Raw genomic sequence first — 12,179 nt, 5'->3', positions numbered from 1 at the left:
TGATATAATACTTAGATTTCTAAAACAGCTATAATTTTTGTAACAGTTCTGAGGTTACTATAAATTTGCTGATTTAGAATTTTTGTTTTACTGGGTAATAAGAATTTTTTTTCGGTTCAAAGTAAGGAAATTTAGCTAATTGTAATAAAAAATAAGCATGCTTAGAACAAATTCTGGCAATACTAAATATCAACTACTTATCTAAAAAGGAATGTTTTGAATTATGAATTGTATAAGAATTAATTTTATGAATTCTTTTACGTGTAATGAAGCTAACTTTAATGAGTTTTACTAAATTTTTACAGAATAGTGGAAGAATTTTAAATGAAGAAATGTTATAAATTCTTTTGCACCTTATTTTTAAAAAAGTTGTTAAATTTTGATTTGTAATTTGTTGAACATTAAGTACTTCTTTGAATTTGTAAGTCTATTTTTCCAATTTAATCTTAGCAATTTTCAAACTCCTCCATTTGTTTTGATTTTCCGCATTTTAATTCCCAAAAATGTTACTGATTTATTGCGCGGAAAGTTTTTGGCCGACGGGGATCAAACTCATGACCACTTCAACATAGCCCAACGCCCTACCAACCAGGCTATCCTGGCCCCTTATAAAATATAAAACATAATATGTTAAGCAATTGACTTTTAATTATAAATAAAAAATTCATATAATTTGCTTTAAAGTTAATGAAGAGAATTTCTTGAACATTGTGAAATCATATATTCATGGAAGATAAATGCACATTTCAAGTATTTTTATTTTTCATTGAATGAATTCTTTGTGTGTCTTATAATGTTATTAAAATTGTCCACATGTAATTTTTTTATACTTTTTTGCTTTTGAAATAAACAAAGCAACGATCATAACATTTGTTATAAAGCATTCTAATTATAGTATTATGATTTTAATCCATTGATCCAGATGGGACACCAGTGTTCTTTTATTTTTTTTCCTGGCACTCTAAATACAAGCAAAAATATATTTTGGTATTTTTATAAATTAAAAATGAGTCTAATAGTTATTAAGAAATCTGTTTGATTGTCGGAATTATATTTGTACTAAAATATAAAATACAAAAATTTTAGTCTACAAAATTTTTCTTTTTAAAAAATTGATTATTAATTGATTTTATAAATGAAAAAAATTTCGATGATGAATTGCTGTTTCTTTTAGAGCTAAATATCTGCATATAAGTGCAAATTTGAAAAATTATTTGGAAATGAGCAGTTTTTGGATGATTTTACCTTTAATGCAGAAAAATATATGTGTTTCATACTGTATTTCATAACCATTAATTATTAAAATGCTAAATATATTTTTTTCACTTATTTTTACCTAAATTAATACAAAATAATGATTGTATGAAAAATCAAAGTTTGGAAAATGAACACATAATTTCATTATATGTTCATAACATGATTTATTTTCTCTTTTGTAATAAATAAAATTTTAATAAAATAAAATAATAAACAATCAAATATTAAATGAAATATGTTTTTGGTAATTGTAACAATGCAAAATATAATCTTAATCTCAATGACATGCATTAAACTAAAAATTTTAAATAACAAGAAGTCCCTCTTCATTTATATTGATTGAAATATTTAAACATAACCAAAAAAAATGTTGGCTTTTTAGTCCTTAAGTGATTGTACAGTACAAACTTAACCAAAAATTTGAAATATTCTTTTTAGTTCAATTGTTATAAGAGAAGCAGTGAAATATTGGCAAAATAAATGGGATGTTGTGTTTTTCAACTCTTATTCTGAATTAATAGTTTTCTGTCAAACTATATAAAGCTGCACATTTAAACATTGCTTTTTGTAACAGGTAGAGTAGATGTAAACAGGTGTAATCTTTGATAAAAAATCTCACAAAGAATCCAGAATAATTTGGTCTTTAAAATCCTGATTTGCAGATTTTTTTTTTAGAAATTTATTTATTTATTTTAAATTTATTTTGCCATACTTTGTTTTACGATCTCATGACATTCGGTCATATCATTACTGATCTTCGACTTAACATATTTTTGAACATATAGTTTCAAAGTTAAAGTTATTAAATGGTCAGTTTATAATTTCAAAGAACTATTAGGTTTGATAAATCTAAATAAAATTGAATGGAAATACGATTTGAACTGGTAAAATACGAGAAAACTCATTTGGTGATTTAACTCAAGTATGATTTATCAAGTGGGCATTATTTAAAAAATAAAAAATGCTGATTTTTTTCTGGGCTCAGCCTATTTTTGATGAATCCTAAATCACAAGTACTTTGAGAGATGATTTTTCATAATTCAGTATTTTTTTAACAGTGTTTTCAGTATCCTATTGCATAATTGCACTTTAATATCTCAAAATGTGATGACAAATTGGCATCTCTAAGCCGTATTAGTATTTTTCATTCTGATTGGGCTATTTGCATGCTTTGTTGAAAATGTAACAAAATATTTAATTTTATGAAGTGCAGTTTAAAAAAATATTGTACAAATTTGCACTAATATTATTTTTAATATAAATATTTTGTAAAGATGTCATCCTGTTTAAAGAGGAATACAATTTGTATTTGTGCTGCAATTTTTTTAAAATGCAATTGATTATCAAATACTTCGATGAAAATGTGACAAAAATTTTAACAGCACAAGGGATAGTTTAGGAAATATTGCAATAAACTTGCATCTCAACCAATATATTTTCCACATAAATATTTTCTACTAGTCATTCTGCAAAATAGAGTTTTATATTTGAGTGATTATTTTTGCAGGAAATGTCATCCAAATTTTAAATCTTTTTTTTTTTTTTCTTCTTTTTTTTAATGCAAATATGACACTTTTGAAATTTGCATTGCAAAACAGGTTTTTTTTCTGCATTATTCGAAAGTTTATTTGAACTTTGTTTTGTTTAGTAGTGACATATTATATGAGTGTAACTGTTTTTAGGACTGATAGTTAACTGATAAAAACGAGGCTGTGTGGTTGTAATTTTAGCGTGTTGAAGAAAACTGTAGAGAGTAATTTTTAAAAATTTTTTGCTCAAATCCATTACATTTGGTTATAAATATTTTCTACAAAATTTTAATAAAATCAGAAGTTGAATCCTAAATTTTTTTTTTTTAATTCAAATGTCACTATAATTTAGACATCTCTGAAAACCTTTTCAAAACTAATTTTGCAAACTAGCATTGTGAGACAAATATTTTTTTATATTTAAATGGTAATTAAAAGATGTAGTTTAGTTTGTCCAACAACTTAATCTCATTCAAAATAAAATAGTTAGTGTCATACTTTCCTGATTTGCTTTTTTTATAATCATTGTCTTAGTACAATTTTCTTCTGAAGTTCACAGTGACCAAGACGAGCACAGATTTTTGTAGACTTCATGTTCAAAACAAATTAGTTTAAATGGTGTCATGCTTTTCTAATGTGCTCTTCCAATAAAGAAGTTGATCATTCTTAGTTCTGCGAAGAAATGTCATTTTTCTTCTGACATTCACAATAAACAAGATGAACACAGATCGAGGACTTCATGTCATCTAAAACAAATTAGTTTAGACGGTATCATGCCTTTCTAATGTGCTGTTTGCTCTTCTAATAAAGCAGTTGATCATTCTTAGTTCTGCAAGAGATCATGCACAATAAGCAAGACAAACACAGATCTTCAAAGACTTCAGGTCATCCAAAACAAAACATTTTAAGCAGTGCTATACTTTTCTAATGTGCTCTTTGCTCTTCTAATAAAGCAGTTGATCATTCTTAGTTCTGCAAAAGGAATGACAATTTTCTTCTGGCATTCGCAGTGACCAAGACGGACACAGATCTTTGAGGATTTCACACTTATTAATCTCTTTTCCATGCATTCAAAACGCTTTTCCATTGTATTTGTTTCTTGGCGGAATTTTTCTAATCTAAACTCACCTAACTTCCGCACTCTTTCTTTAATTTTCTCTGATTGCATAAATTTCTGAGCTGCGTAATTCCGCTTTTTAGGCAATTCGAAGCAGACAACGTGTGTTAAATCTGAAGAACTAATACCGAGATCAGATCGTCGAATCTTCATCCTGTTTTCATTTATTCTAAAAAATAGGGTAGGATATTCATAACATAAGAATATTAACTTTAATTTTGTCCTTGCTTGTTTAGTTCTAATCAAATTACTTAAAATCTAATTTTCACTTAGATACTTCCATTATACGCTTCCACAATTATTTAAGGTCTTGGATTAGTGAAATTTCGTCAAATATGTCCTGCATCAAGCTATACCCAATTATGTTAAGTTTTGCTGCATCATTATTAGATAAATATCAAAATTAAAAGCAAAGAAAGTTCCATCACAATTTCATGTTCGCCTTGCCTTACGTCGGAATACTGAAACTGTAACTAAATCTGAATACTTTTTATTAATCCTTCTCATTGCGTGAGGGAATATGTGCATTAGAAATCGGACAAAGAGTAGTGATTGAAAATCACGACATGTGTAACTTCAGAATGTCATTGATTTTCCCCTCCCTTCAAATTAAGGGCAAGGCAAAGTCATTCGCGAAACTGCCTCTAGTCACACAATCTATCAAGATATCTTTTATTTATCTATTTAAAGAAAAATAGGACAGATGATAAGATTATATCATGACTATAATATTTTATCGAACCATTTTTAGCTTGCATAAATATTAATTAGATTACTAAAATTATTTTTCTTAACCCAAGTACTACATGAAGGTAAAATAACAATTATAAATATTAAAAAAATTATAATATATTTTATATTTTAAAATATTTGGTTAAATTTTAATATTAAATACGAGTTGCATAATTGTCTGCTTTTCTAAAATTGTATCAATATTTTCTATAATTTATGCATTAGAATACTTATTTGCGAAACAATGCTTTGCATGTCTTTTCCGCATATATTGAATAAATTGTATTGGAATAATTTTTCAAAATACATGATTTCGCTTGTCTATCCCGCATATATTGAATACTTTTTTTAAAATTGTATTAGAATACTTTTTTGAAAGAGATGACTTCGCATGTCTATGCAGCAAAAAATTAGAATATTTTTTTAATTGTATTAGAATAATTCTTCGAAATACATGATTTCGCATGTCTATTCCACATATATTGAATACTTTTTTTAATTGTATTAGAATACTTTTTCGAAAGAGATGTCTTCGCATGTTTGTGCCGCAAATATTGAATATTTTTTTAATTGTATTGGAATAAATTTTCGAAATACATGATTTCGCATGTCTATCCCGCATATATTGAATACTTTTTTTAATTGCATTAGAATATTTTTTCTAAAGAGACGACTTCGCATGTCTGTGCCACTAATCTTGAATATTTTTTTAATTGCATTAGAATAATTTTTCGTGATACATGATTTCGCCTGTCTATTCCGCATATATTGAATACTTTTTTTTAAATTGTATTTGAATAAGTTTTGAAAGAGATGACTTCGTATGTCTGTCCCTCAAATATTGATTTTTTTTTAATTGTATTAGAATAATTTTTTGAAAGACTTGATTTCGTATGTCAACCTCGCATATATTGAATACTTTTTTTTTAATTGTACCCGTATTAGAATATTTTTAAGAGACATAACTTCGAGCATCTATCACACATACATCGAATAATTTTTTAAATTTTACTAGAATACTTTTTTGAAAGAGATGACTTCGCATGTCTGTCTTGAAAATATTGAATACTTTTTTAATTGCAATAGAATACTTTTTGAAAAGACATGATTTCGCAGGTCTATCCCGCATATATTGAATTCTTATTTTTTAATTGTATTAAATTGCTTGAAAAAGAAAAAAGAAACATGACTTTGCACGTCTACCTTGCATACATTGATTTTTCTTAAAAATTTTACTTATTAAAGAATTTAGAATATATTTTTAAGAGGCATAACTTTGAACGCCTATCCCGCATATATTGAATACTTTTTTTATTGTATTAGAATACGTTTTTGAAAGACATGACTTAACACGTTTATCCTGCATAGTATCATATCACAAGAAGTTTAAACCTATTCCTGAATAATACAAGTCATTCTAAAACATCAGGTCAATTAAATTATTTGTGAATAAAACAAGCTTTATACTATTTTTTGTTTTACAGTTTTATATATACAAAAAAACTTCCTTGAATCAAATATTTACTTTATCATTTTACTCACGTTGTAATTATTTATGTTCAAAAAATATAGGTTTTGCGTTACAAATTAGTGAGATTAATTTCTAAAATACCTCTTTAATTTTAAATATGTAACAAATTTTCAGAAAAAGGGATAATTTTTTTTTTACTGAGTGTGTACTGAGTGTCTGAGTTTTTGTTTTACTGAGTGTGGGATAATTTTTTTTATGCTATCGTTTTGATTGTTAGTTTTATCTGATAAATGCTTTAAATAAACTAAAAATAAAAAGAATATATGTTGCTGCTAATTTTAACATCAAACAATCATGATTTTGTAATATTTTTGTAACAATCATGATTTTGTATTAATAAAAAATTATGATAAGGTGATGAAAAAAAATTTGAGAGAATTAATAGAAACCTAAGCCGCAAAATAAAGAACTAAGTTTCGATCCTTAGTGGCTGTTTGAATGCCCACCTAGCTTGAAATTGGTGGGTACCAGTTTGCCTGAGAAGTAAAGGTGGCTTGTGCACAATGCTGACCACATTGCCGCAATCATGGGCTTGGCCACGATTATTGTAGAGCCTTATCCTCCATGACCCCGCTGGCCCTCAATGAGCTGTCACGAGACTGTTTTTTACTAGACGCGTATAAGTTAAAATATGTAAGAATGAACCAGCAAATTTATCAACAGTTGTTTTTTAGTATCGATCATGTGCACTCAGTTACATTCTGTTAATAATTATCAAGACCAAAGGAATGTGTTAGTTTTACTGGAATTACCTTTTATCATCATATTTTAAATATAGTTTCAAAAGATTAAATGTTTCCAAAATCTAATACTATCAACGCCAATATGTTATTCCTTTTTTTAACATTTTGCAATTTGTTAAATTTTAATCAATTTAATAACATAGACTTTTAATTCATGTTTAGAAAGCCATTTCTTTTTTTTATTAAAATAAGCAATTACTTCCACCCTATCTTTTACATCATAATCTCCAAATTACACCCAAATTGCGGCTTTTATGGATATTATCATGGAGTCATTTTTTGGGGGAGAAGCTTGCGGCCGGATTAATAACGGATGGATACATTAAACCATTTACTGACTCTCCCGGATCTAGCATGGCCGGGCACGTGGCAAAAAGCGACTTTTCGCACGCGTGCCGGATACACTTCACTTCCTACCGGACTTCTCCTCTCCTGATTTAATATCCCCTCTGGAATTAGATGCACCCTTGTTAACATGCGTAATATATGTTCTTTTGGAACGCGACGTCCCGCGAAAATACACCGTTTATTGAGGATGGAACTATCACGTGACATCGTAGGTAACGGGTGGCCGTATCGAAATCCCAAAGCAGACGTTTAGACTTGGGGTTTTGTGTGGGTATCGGTAAGAAGCGAGTTCCCACGAAATAAGTGATGGCATAATATTTGGGAGGGAGGGAATCGGGAGTGATATCGTGCGTAAATACTGTTTCGAATTGCTGCAAAGTGCTTCGACCAATAAATCAGTACAAGCAATTGTTGCACGTGTTATGTTTTACTTCCCGAATAATAATTTAGGTACTTCTTTGGAAGCACATTTGTAACTTTAAAATAAAAATGGAAACGCTCTTTTAGAATTTTATTTGTAAGAGAGTTTAAGAATTTATAAAATTGAATGAAATTTGATTTGTTTAGCTTTTTGTGAGGCGTTTTTACGTGCATTGTGTGGTAAAATTATCTTAAAGTGAAATTTTATAGCCTTTATGTTTTTTTTGTTTGTTTTGTTAACTTTTCTTTCGGGGTATAGAGTGTTCGCCTCCCAATGAGGTGATCTAGGTTTGAATCCCAGCGGTGGCTGATTGATAAGGATTCTGCTCCTCGCTCGCACCAGCCACAGTGCTGACGTAAAATATCCTCACTAGTTGACGGATCATGGGTTAGAATCCCCTAGCCGTTGGGCTAACCGTGACAGTTTTTCGTGGCTTTTCTCTTCATGTAAAGCAAATGTATGCTGTTCCCATAAAAAAGAAGTCCTCCGCTAAGGCTAGTTTGTTTCAACGCTTAATCCAGGAGTTCCTTTCTCTCCTGGGTTGGGTGCAAAATAACAAGGCCACGTATTTGAATAATGTATTAATCGTAAACACAGAATTGGGCCGACCCTTCAACGGCGGCTATGAAATTTTTTTTAAAAAAATGCATTACAATATATACGAATTAGTTTTATCACTTATGCAAATTAAAAAGGAGTTCAAATAAATTTAGTGTAAAAAATCTTTAATTTTTACAAACCTAATAAACTCACAATGCTTAATTTGACAAGATAGCACCATACAAGTTTACACGCACACTCTCAGAAAAATCGATTTGGTGTTTAATCATAACCTTGATCAAGTACATAGCAAGTTTTCTGCAGTTTTATTAAGGTGAGATGATGTGAACCAGTTACCGTTCAAATAGAACCTTGCATAATAATGTGGTTCAAATTAAGACTAAATTCAAGTTGCATGACATATGAGAGATTGCTATGGTTCAAGAGGCTCCAGAATTTTTAACAGTGTAGTACATATGGGATAAGTAGTTAGTTTGTGAGCTTTTTTATTTTGAACTTAGTTAAAAATGCGTATTTAACAAAAACGAACACAACAAGAGATGCACATTTTACATGTTTAACTTAAATTTACATGACTTATTTGCTGTTGTTGTTGTCGTTTGACAAGTGCAGAAAAGTACAAGTTAAATGGGACCAAAGGCATGGAACACAGCCCTGGCCACATCTCCGAGTCATGACTTATTTACTTTACTTAAATTACATGTTTAACTTAACTTAAATTTAGCAACAAAATGAGGAATTTCGTACTCACTTTTTCTCCACCTTTTTAAACTCTGAGCATAAATAGTTCCTGGACTTCGGGATTAGGTTTCTGGGTATATTACCGACATAACTTTCCAGACGTTCTCTTCGCAATGAAGAACTCTAAAGAGATAAAGTGTATTTTAAAAATCTTAATTCCTACGGTGTATATTTACTACCACTATTATAAATTGATAGGGCCCACTACAACTTTGGAAAAAAACACTTTTGGCAAGTTAAGTATTTCAAAAACAAGATTAATTTAAGAAAATACACTAACTTATTTATGCATCGCATGATGAATTCATTTGGAGTCAATAGTTTAATGCTAAGGTAAGAAAAATACTCAAAAGAAAAGTTGAAAAAAAATCAAATGCATTGTCGTGACGGGAACGCGCATTTTGAGCCATGTCCATTTTACGCACTTAGAGCTGTAATCATATTTGTAAACGCGTATTTTGAGCTACATGTCAATTTTCTTAAATGCGCATTTTGAGCTATGTCCATTTTTTAAAAATCTGTTTTATGAATAGTGCCCCTTTTCTTGAACACACATTTTGAGCCTGTCCAAAATAAAAAGCTCACCAAAGAGTTTCTTTACATGCAAAGGGAAAATAAATTCTGCCATTTTAGTACTAAATTCCTTGAGAACATACGATGGAATATGCAGTTTTATCACGCTTATTAAAGAATAAATTATTGGCATACATTATTGAATTATAATTTGGAAAGTAGAATTATTTTTATTTGAAAATAATCGAACTTCATTTTAATCAATCTGCTGCTTTCGAAAAAACAAACTACCTAGGTCTGGTTCCCAATGAAATTTAGAATTATAAAGTATTCAAATTTTCACTTTGTTATAACCATTGTAATTTCAGATGGCAAAATTCAATATCTGAGCGAAATCGACCAGATGAATTCTAAAAATGAAATTTCAAAAAATCATATTTTTAATTCCATTTCTCAAGAACTATGTAATCCATTCCGTATTAATTTTGGAATTTGTGTTTTAAAATTACACACTAGTTTAAAAAGAGGTAAATATTTGTGTACCTTCAAAACATTTTTGGTTAAATTAAACAATAAAAAAGATTAAAAATTATTTTTGCATGAAATTATCTTTGAATAAATGAGTTTTAATTGTGTAAAAAAAAATTTCTTTTGATTCATTTAAATAGTTCCAGAGTTATAGTGAAGTACGCAAACTATCGATACCATATTTTCAAAATTTCTGCAACCGATCTTGAATTGAGAGTCAAAAATGCAAATCCTCCAACAAAAGAAAAGCATGTTTTTACAGCTTATTTTGCAACTTAAAATATCGTCTTTACTAATTATAGAGCATATTTTCCCTCGAAACATTAAGATTGCATGATAATACATATAAATCCTGTCATTATATCGAACGTTATATAGAGTTTCTGTTTTTATTTCGAACACAATTCATTACTTTTATATGCGATATAGACGTGATGGAATTTATAGTGAATCACGAAAAGGATAAATTGCTCTCATCGATATTGATGTAAGAAAAGTTTCTAAAAATATAATAACGCAAACGCTTTCTTATCTTTTGAATTTTTTTATATGTATTTTTGATTTGCTTAAATAATGTATAAAATTTTCATGAATTTTATCTTGAATCAAACGTTAATATCAAACTCAAAAAATTCAATAAGTGTAGAAACTGTCTCCCCTTCAAATAATTTCAATTGAATCAACCCATATATGTAAAAAAATAAAATAAAAGTTAAATAATTGAAGCATTTGAGAACATAAGGCCAGCCTATATTTCCCATTTACGCAGAAATGTGAACTATTCATCCGGCATATCTGCTCTTTTTCAGTTCCCACGTAAAGATGCCGGATTTTTCCCGATTCGGAGTATCCTCTAGGGATGCTGATCCCTAGTCACGTGTTATGGCAGGAGCGGCAAGAGCAAGGGTCTCCAGGGAGTGGTCCTCAGCATGGGAAACGTGGAATTTCTCATAAAGCTCCTCCTCTTCCCAACCTTAGCAGATGAAGAAGAAAACTTATTTATTACTCAGCGGAAAAAGTGGGATAATGCGTTGATAACCAAACATTCACTTCAGCTGCTTTACGAATGGAGAATAACGATGTAAGAAAGAGGAGAATCGTTTTTTACTAATATCTTGTTTGTTGTTATGGACATTTAGTTGGAAGTCTCTTTTACTGTAAAATATTACAGACATAGTTATGTTGGGTTTTTTTCGGATTCAATATAATTAAAAATATAAATTTTGACATAATTAGCTATTATGTTAAATTCTTACCAATGTTATTATTACTGAGCGGAAAAAGTAGGATAATGCGTTGATAACCAAACATTCACTTCAGCTGCTTTACGAACGGAGAATAACGATATTAGAAAGAGGAGAATCGTTTTTTACCAATATCTTGTTTGTTGTTATAGAAATTCAGTTAGAAATCTCTTTTACTGCAATATATTACAGACAAAGTTATGTTGTTTTTTATTGGATTCAATATAATTAAAAAAGGAATTTTGTCATAGTTAGATATTATGATAAATTCTAACCAATGTTATTATTACTCGGCGGAAAAAGTAGGATAATGTGTTGATAACCAAACATTCACTTCAGCTGCTTTACGAATGGAGAATAACGGTATTAGAAAAAACAGAATCGTTTATACTAATATTTTGCTTAGTTATATAAAAGTTCAATTCAAATTCTGTTTTACAATAAAACATTACAGATACAGTTACGTTGATTCTTTTTTTCATATTTAATATTAAAAAATAATTTTGACATCATTAGCTATTATTATAAGCTTGAGCCTACATAATTTTTACTCAGCGGAAAAAGTGGGATAATGAGTTGGCAACCAAACATTCACTTCAGTTCCTTTACGAATGGAGAACCATGTAACTTTTACCAAGTAATGTTTACCATGTAATTTTTACCATGTAATATTTATCATGAAAGAAATGAAATAATTTGTTTAAATAATGTCTAGTATGTTGATACTGATATTCAATCCAAGGTTTCTTTTACTATTGAATGTATAAAGTTAGAACGATTTTTTTTTCAGATTTAATAAAATTAAGAAAATATCTTGAACACAATTAGATATTATAATAACCAATGCAGAAATTATGGTTTTTCACAAATCCTACAAATAATTATTGATTAATTTAAAAATGTAATAATCAATA

At 28.9% G+C, this 12,179-nt stretch overlaps 1 long non-coding RNA gene across 1 annotated transcript in view; it reads right to left on the bottom strand.

The window, feature by feature from the left end:
- Nucleotides 1-8,996: 8,996 nt before the first annotated feature.
- LOC139425000 (uncharacterized) overlaps nt 8,997-12,179 on the bottom strand; it is a 133,800-nt gene continuing 130,617 nt past the window's right edge. The window contains exon 3 of the long non-coding RNA XR_011636151.1: nt 8,997-9,103. This is a non-coding gene — a long non-coding RNA (uncharacterized lncRNA). The remainder of the gene's footprint in view (nt 9,104-12,179) is intronic.

This window comes from Parasteatoda tepidariorum, chromosome 2 (genome assembly GCF_043381705.1).
Source record: "Parasteatoda tepidariorum isolate YZ-2023 chromosome 2, CAS_Ptep_4.0, whole genome shotgun sequence".
NCBI classification, from domain to species: Eukaryota; Metazoa; Arthropoda; class Arachnida; order Araneae; family Theridiidae; genus Parasteatoda; species Parasteatoda tepidariorum.
This window is presented reverse-complemented; position numbering and strand designations above follow the sequence as displayed.